Source organism: Lemur catta, chromosome 2 (genome assembly GCF_020740605.2).
Source record: "Lemur catta isolate mLemCat1 chromosome 2, mLemCat1.pri, whole genome shotgun sequence".
NCBI lineage: Eukaryota > Metazoa > Chordata > Mammalia > Primates > Lemuridae > Lemur > Lemur catta.
In genome coordinates this window covers 43,392,088-43,400,322 of record NC_059129.1, presented here as the reverse complement: position 1 = coordinate 43,400,322, position 8,235 = coordinate 43,392,088, and the positions used below count along the sequence as shown (strand labels likewise).

At 44.5% G+C, this 8,235-nt stretch overlaps 1 pseudogene; it reads right to left on the bottom strand.

Annotated features, from left to right (window-relative positions):
* Positions 1 to 7,735: 7,735 nt before the first annotated feature.
* On the bottom strand, positions 7,736 to 7,855 carry LOC123633563 (annotated as a pseudogene).
* Between the last annotated feature and the right edge of the window lie 380 nt (positions 7,856 to 8,235).

Sequence of the window (8,235 nt, the reverse complement as noted above, 5' to 3'; positions counted from 1 at the left end):
GAGACAGGGTCTCACTCTTGCTGAGGCTGGTCTCGAACTCCTGAGCTCAAGCAATCCTCCCGCCTCGGCCTCCCAGAGTGCTAGGATTACAGGTGTGAGCCACCGCACCCAGCCAGCTGGAGGCTATTTTTAAAGCAAGAATGAAAATTTATTTACCTAATCTGGCTCTAAACTAAAGGGACCAGATTTAAGCCCTTGCCAAAGAGATAGCACAAGTGGAGAGGGTGGCCCCTGCTCTCTTGCCATGGCTTAGAGGGTGCTTATGCTGAGATGTGTCCAGAAGCCACCTGATCTGGAGATACTGTTTGGGGCATTTCCATTCTTGTCTTTAAACTTAGGCTTTTAAAGGATAGAACTATGAGTAAAGAAAAATGCTTATAGTTCATACTTTCTAAAGATTTTAACAATTCTAAAGTGCATATTTTCTTCTAGGCCAGCATATGATTTTAGCTGCTCTCTCTATTTAGCTTTTGTTAATTCTCTTTTTTTTTTTGAGACAGAGTCTCACTCTGTTGCCCCGGCTAGAGTGCCGTGGTGTCAGCCTAGCTCACAGCAACCTCAAACTCCTGGGCTCTAGCAATCCTCCTGCCTCAGCCTCCTGAGTAGCTGGGACTACAGGCATGCGGCTAATTTTTTCTATATATATTTTTAGTTGTCCCGATAATTTATTTCTATTTTTATTAGAGATGGGGGTCTCATGCTTGCTCAGGCTGGTCTCGAACTCCTGAGCTCAAATGATCCACCCACCTCGGCCTCCCAGAGTGCTAGGATTATAGGCATGAGCCACTGCGCCCGGCCTGCTTTTGTTAATTCTAAATGTCATGTAGAGAAGTTGTATAGACGAGGTGCGTGGTGTGTGTAGGAAGTCTCTCAAACATTGATAACCGCCAGGCACAGTGGTGCACACCTGTAATCTCAGCTACCTGGGAGGCTGAAGCGGGAGGATTGCTTGACCCCAGGAGGTGCAGACCAGCCTGGGCAATATAACGAGACCCCTGCCTCAAGAAAAAAAAAAAAGAATCATAGGCCAGGCATGGTGGCTCATGCCTGTAATCCTAGCACTCTGGGAGGCTGAGGTGGGAGGGTCTCTTGAGCCCAGGAGTTTGAGGTTGCTGTGAGCTATGATGATGCCACAGCACTCTAGCCAGGGCAACAGAGCAAGACTCTGTCTTAAAAAAAAAAGAAAAATTGTAACTCACATTTCCTTTTCTGGTTCAGTTTTGGTTATCTATTGCTGTGCAACAAAGTACGCCAAAACTGTGTGTCTTAAAGCAGCAAAAATTGCATTGTTTCACATAATTCAGTGGGTCAGGAATTCCGGCAGGGCACAGCTCACCTCTGATTCATATGCTGTCTGCTGGGCGTGGAGGGCTCAAATGGCCAGGAGATGGCTGGAACTGCACAGCTGGGTCACATGTCTGGGGCCTCAGCCAGAGTGGAACCCTTTGGAAAAGAGATTGTCCAAGAAATTTGACAAGGACCGACCAACCAAACAAACAAAAAATAACCCTGAAAATACTTTTGGGAGTTTCCAAGTAACAGCCCAACTAGGTTGCTGTAGCAGACATCACTGCCCCCACGCATATGCCCTGGGCAGTTCCACTTTATATTACTCCTGCTCACTTACAGCTACTGGTGTCTGTGGCTCTTTGCCTGAAGTCCCTCTCCAAAGCCAGGGAGGGTTACTCTGCCCAGGTGCAAAGCAGGCAGAAGTGCCAGGCTAGGGAATTAACACCCCCAGGAACAGCTTTCAACCAATGACTGTGGGAATTTGAGGTATAAATACCCCAGCTTCCTTGCCCTTGCATCAGTGAGTCTGAGGTTTGTGTTTTACATCATTTCCCAAAGGTCCTCTGTAGGATTAAGCCTCAGTCCCTCCCAGTCACAGTTAGCATTACGACCGCCTTCCCTTCCCCGTCTCATGTCCCCACTCCCCCGTGTTCCACTGAGTACTTCCACTCCAGTATCTGTCTCGGGGCCTCTCAGGGGGAATCCAAACTAAGACGATCACATTGAAGTTACAAAGCCCCGTGCAAAGTGAATAGAGTTTCTTATTAGCTTTTTAGTGCTTCATTCTTAAATGTAAGTAGATAAAGATCACCAGAAATATAAGAAAAATCTCTGACTTGAAATATAGAGATCAAGCAAAACCAAACCAAAAAAAAAGAATAACTCGGAGGAAATACAGACTAAAAAGGGGAAGCAAACTTACCTAAAAACCTATTATCAATGTCTTCAAGAGAGTTAAAAGAAATCATATCTATGAAATAAGAACAAAATGCTATTTAAAAAATAACATTCAGAGAACACAATAGAGCTGTTGAAAATTAGAAAAATATGAGAGCAGAAATGGGCTGGGCGAAGTGGCTCACGCCTGTAATCCTAGCACTCTAGGAGGCCGAGGCGGGTGGATCGCTCAAGGTCAAGAGTTCGAGACCAGCCTGAGCAAGAGCGAGACCCCGTCTCTACTAAAAATAGAAAGAAATTATCTGGACAACTGTTGAGTCTAAGAATACTGAGTTATAGAAATGCCCCCTGTATTTCTGGAGACAAGATTTGATTTCAGAAGTCACATAAGGCTTTGCCTTAAAGAAAAAAGAAATGTGTTAGTTCAAAAGCTGCCTTGTCTCAGGAGGGCGTCTCATTGGTCAGTAATAGCTGCACTTCAAAGAGACAGCTGTAAACTGAGCCTATGGTTCTCACCTGTTTTGAAAGACAAGACAGGCCTCTTCCTAGAGCCATGGGTTGCCAGAGCTGGCAAGGACCCCCAGAGATGAGAGCTGATCAGAGAGATATGCTAATGCCCAAGCCAGGCCCAGAAGGAGCCATGCGGTTAAAGTAATTAACACAAAGCACAGCTCATGTTGACTTCTGAAATCATCTCTGTCTCCAAGAACACAATCACCAGAGCCAAGATGTCTCTGTTTTTTGATGAAGTAATAGCCTTATCAGAAAACTTAGAAGTTTGCCCCAAGAAGATTTTACAATTCATTGTTCCCCTAGTTAGAGTTAGTTAAAGGATCTGTAGCAGCCTTTTAGAAGACTTTGACCCTAAAGCAAACTGCCTGTTAGTAAAGGGCAACGGGAGCTTGTATCTACCCGATATAATACCTATGTGGATTTTCAGTTTGGGAGATATTTCTAGCGGGAGGAAATATCCCCATCCGGATACCCTCCTTTTATCTATTTTCATAAACCTTTACTTTATAAACTATATCTTTGGCTCTGTGTATTATTATTATTATTTCTGTTTCCTACTATTTTTTCATCCTTTGCGATGACCCCTGCCTGAGAGACCTGATCGGAAGAAAAAACCTCTTTGCTGGGAGCGTAGCTAACTCCCCGCAAACTGGCGTGGTCAACTTAGAGACCTGATCCGAAGAAAGAGATAAAACCCCTTTGCGGGGAGCGTAGCTAACTCCCCGCAGACAACTAAAAATATATATAGAAAAAATTAGCCGGACATGTTGGCACATGCTTGTAGTCCTAGTTACTCAGGAGGCTGAGGCAGGAGGATCGCTTAAGTCCAGGAGTTTGAGGTTGCTGTGAGCTAGGCTGATGCCACGGCACTCTAGCCCGGGCAACAGAGCGAGACTCTGTCTAAAAAAAAAAAAGAAAAGAAAAGAAAGGAAAAGAAAAAAAAGAAAAATATGATAGCAGAAATGAAAAACATTCCAGGAAATTTAAAAGATTAAGTGGATGAAATCTACCAAAAGTAGAGCAGAAAGAAAACAAGATGAAAACTGAGAGAAAAAAAGAATTTAAAAATTAGGGAACAAGCCCAAGAGGTCCAATATCTCGTTTGGGGAGTTTTAGATAGAAAGAATAAAGAAAGCAGTTGGGGCTGGGCGTGTTGGCTCACATCTATAATCCCAGAACTCTGGGAGGCAGAGGCGGGAAGATCCCTTGAGGTCAGGAGTTGCAGACCAGCCTAGGCAAGAGTGAGACCCCATCTCTACAAAAAATGGAAAAAATTAGCCGGGCATGGTGGCGCATGCCTGTAGTCCCAGCTACTTGGAGGCTGAGGCAGGAGGATCGCTTGAGCCCAGGAGTTTGAGGTTTCAGTGAGCTGTGATGATACCACTGCACTCTAGCTGGTGTGACAGACCCAGACTCTGTCTTAAAAAAAAAAAAAAAAAAAGCAGTTGGAAGGAAATTATCAAAGAAATGATTTTTGTTTTTGTTGTTTAAAAAATTTTATTGCAGCAGCTATTCTGGCCCAGGTACTCACTCCCCCTCAAAGAAACCCTCCATAAAACCCAAGCTTTTCCCCTCCCCCTCAGGGTGGATGCTTTTTTGGCCTCCACTCATCTGCACCAGATGCTCAAATAAACAGCATTTTGCTACCTGAGGCTTCGTGTGTGGCCCTCTCGGCTCTGGACCTAACATTTGGTGCCAAAACCCAGTAGGGCACACCAGGTGGACATGACCTCTGGACTCTAGCAGGCAAGGCTTGCAACTCAGGAACTCCCAAATCCTGCCTTCCTCTGAGTCCCTGCATCACCGGTAAGGTTTCCATGATCTTTGACTAAACTGAGAGAGGCCAGTCTCCCTGGTAGATCAAGAGTCCCTCGGAGCCACAAACCTCCCTTGTCTCTGACCAGGTGGCTGGGAGAAGTCCCGAGCGGAGCCATGCAGGGGTCTCTCTCTAACTTGTCTCTGATCCTGGAGTGTAGGCAGAGCGCTCTAGCTCGGCTGAGGTAAGGTAATTGTCCACTGCGACCCTCCTGAACCGAGCTGAGAGAGATACACCCGAATGGGACTCAGATCTTCCTTGCTGACCTCCACGATCTACACCCTGAGACATCCTGTCCTGGTGAGTGGGAGCTCACAAGCTCCTTCTCGTTTCCCGATCCCTCTCGTTCTCCTTCAGCCAGAGGATGTCCCCCGACCTCTCTCAATCTCGCTCTCGTTTCTTGACTCGTCTTGACTAGAAAGTCCTGCCGGGAAGCCAGAGGACCCTCAGCCCCTGGGGCCCCCGTTGGACACAGGGACACCTGTTCTGACTCATCGCTTGCTGGTCACTCCCGTGCCATTCCCTCATTCTAGGGATGCCTAGAATTGAGTAGAATCGGCCCCGTGTAATCCCTGCTCTTTCCAGAAACATGGTAAACTCTCAGCCTACTCTTCCTAAAACTACCCCTTTGGGGTGCCTTCTCCAAAGCCTCAAAACACGAGGTCTCATTGACGAAATCTGGCCAAACGACTTACCTTTTACTGCAATACAGCTTGGCCACAATGTAAGTTAGAGAATTACTCTCAAAGAAATAATTTAATATCTATTGGTAGGCACAGGAACTTTTTCATGAAATGTCTGATTTCCTTAATTTCTAAGTTTGACAGTGGATATCTCTGACATTTCACTTTGAGACTTCTTTTTTTATTTTATTTTATTTTATTTATTTATTTATTTTTGAGACAGAGTCTTGCTCTGTTGCCCAGGCTAGAGTGAGTGCCGTGGCATCAGCCTGGCTCACAGCAACCTCAAACTCCTGGGCTTAAGCGATCCTACTGCCTCAGCCTCCCGAGTAGCTGGGACTACAGGCATGCGCCACCATGCCCGGCTAATTTTTTTTTTTGTATATATATTTTTAGTTGGCCAGATAATTTCTTTCTATCTTTAGTAGAGACGGGGTCTCACTCTTGCTCAGGCTGGTCTCGAACTCCTGACCTTGAGCAATCCACCCGCCTCGGCCTCCCAGAGTGCTAGGATTACAGGCGTGAGCCACCACGCCCGGCCCTTTTTTTATTTTTATTGTGAAGGTACATCCTCAGTCTTTCAAACACACACTGTGGCTTGTGATTATCTTTCAAAATTTTTTTAGATCAATATTTATGAAACCGTGTACAAGTAAAAAATCTGTGTTATTTTTGAATATGAGTTCTGTCATGGAACCAATGCAGCACAGACAGCTCAAAATACCAACAAAACGTTTAGGAAAGATGTGGCTAATGAATGCACAGTACATCAATGGTTTGAGAAGTTCTCTTCTGGTGATTTTAATCTTGAAAATGAGCCACGTGGTGACCTGAGACCAAGGTGGGTAATGATGAGCTAAAAACCTGTGGTGGAAGCGAATCTATCTCAACCTATGCCTGAATTAGCAACAAAGTTTGACGTTACTGTTCCAACAATATTGGACCATTTGAAACAAATCGACAAGGTAAAGGACCTGGACAGATGGGTTCCACATGAATTAAATGAGTGTTAGAAGAGAAATCATCTCAAAACTTGCCTTTCTTTGCTGCCACAACATAAAGGTGAACCATTTCTACACGGTATTGTGACAGGTGATGAAAACTGGATTCTTTCTGACAATCATAAGCACTCAGCACAATGGTGGAATAAAGATGAAGTGCCAAAACACAATTCAAAACCAAATACTCATCAAAAAAAACCCAATGGTGTCTGTTTGGTGGTCCAGCGCTGGTATTATCCACTACAGCTTCAGGAAACCTAGTCAATCCATTACAGTGGATGTGTACTTCAACCAATTGGATAAAATGATGAGTCTGCTTACAATTATGCAGCTGAGATTGGTCAATAGAGACAGGCCCATCGTCGTGCAAGACAGCACTTGACCACATGTCACACAAACAATGCTGCTCAAACTACAGAAGCTGGACTTGGAAACTCTCTGTCATCCACTGTATTCACCAGATTCTTGCACCAACTTCTTCCAGGCTTTGGAACACCTCTCACAAGGAAAAATATTCAATTCTCAACAAGCTGTGGCAAACACCTTTAGCGATTTCATCACCACTTCTTCTCCAGGCTTCTTCACTGCTGGCATAAAAAACCTACTATTAAGATGGCAAAACTGTGTCAATAGTTTAGGCGCATACTTTGATTAATTATACTGCTTCTTATTTGAGATATAATAAACTATACTTTCAATTTAAAAAAAAAAAAGGGGCTGGGCGCGGTGGCTCATGCCTGTAATCCTAGCCCTCTGGGAGGCCGAGGCGGGTGGATCGCTCGAGGTCAGGAGTTCGAGACCAGCCTGAGCGAGACCTCGTCTCTACTAAAAATAGAAATAAACTATCTGGACAACTAAAAATATATATAGAAAAAAATTAGCCGGGCATGGTGGCACATGCCTGTAGTTCCAGCTACTCGGGAGGCTGAGGCAGTAGGATCGCCTAAGCCCAGGAGTTTGAGGTTGCTGTGAGCGAGGCTGACGCCATGGCACTCACTCTAGCCCGGGCAACAAAGTGACACTCTGTCTCAAAAAAAAAAAAAAAAAAGAAATGATTTAAGAAGATTTCCCAGAATTGATGTACATAAGTTTCTATAGTGAAAGGACCGAGAACATTGAAGGAAAATTAGCCAGTTCCAGGGCTGTATCAATTTTGGAATTTCACCAGTGGACAAAAACAAGATCCTAAAAGCTTCTAGAGAGGATAAAACAGTTTTTTGTTTGTTTGTTTGTTTGTTTGTTTGTTTGTTTGAGACAGTTCTGCTCTATCACCCAGGCTAGAGTAGCATCATCATAGCTCACAGCAACCTCAAACTCCTGGGCTCAAGGGATCCTCCTGCCTCAGCCTCCAAGTAGCTGGGACTACAGGAGCACCACCATGACTGGCTAATTTTTCTATTTTTAGTAGAGATGGGATCTTGCTCTTGCTTGGGCTGATCTGTAACTCCTGAGCTCAAGCGATCCTTCCACCTTGGCCTCCCAGAGTGCTAGGATTACAGGTGTGAGCCATCGCGCCTGGCCTGTTTAGTTTTTAAAGTCTACAGCACCTGGTTTGCCAAGGTGGTCTCCCATTTCAAGCACTAACCAGGCTCAACCCTGCTTAGCTTCCAAAATCAGATGGGATCGGACACATTCAGGGTGCTATAGCTGTAGGATAAAATAGTTTTTATACAAAGAATCAAGAATCAGAATGCCATCCACTGGAAATAGGAATACAATAAAGCAATACCTTCAAATTTCTGAGGGGAATTTTTTGCGATCTAGGATTCTATACCAAACCAAATATTAAGTGTAAGAATAACATAAATACACTTTCCGTCATGCAAGATTGCAAAGCATTTACTTCCCATGCACCTTCTTAACAAACTTGTAAAGGATATGTTTCACCACAACATGAGGGTAAACAAAAAAGAAGACTTGATATATGTGAAACAGGAAATCCAACACAAGAGAGGGAAAAGAGAATTTTCAGGAGACGGTAAAGGGAGATCCCAAAGACCACAGCTCTTCAGCACACTGGAGGGCAGCCAGTCTC